Source organism: Coregonus clupeaformis, chromosome 15, assembly GCF_020615455.1.
Source record: "Coregonus clupeaformis isolate EN_2021a chromosome 15, ASM2061545v1, whole genome shotgun sequence".
In the NCBI taxonomy this organism is placed as follows: Eukaryota; Metazoa; Chordata; class Actinopteri; order Salmoniformes; family Salmonidae; genus Coregonus; species Coregonus clupeaformis.
Window position 1 is genome coordinate 5,042,979 of NC_059206.1, and position 233 is coordinate 5,043,211.

The following is a 233-nucleotide window of genomic DNA, read 5'->3' on the forward strand; positions in this document are numbered from 1 at the left end:
AGTCACACACTGACACACAGTCACACAGTCACACACTGACACACAGTAACACACTGACACACACTGACACACAGTCACACACAGTCACACACTGACACACAGTCACACAGTCACACACAGTCACACACAGTCACACACTGACACACAGTCACACAGTCACACACAGTCACACACTGACACACAGTCACACAGTCACACACAGTCACACACTGACACACAGTCACACACTGACA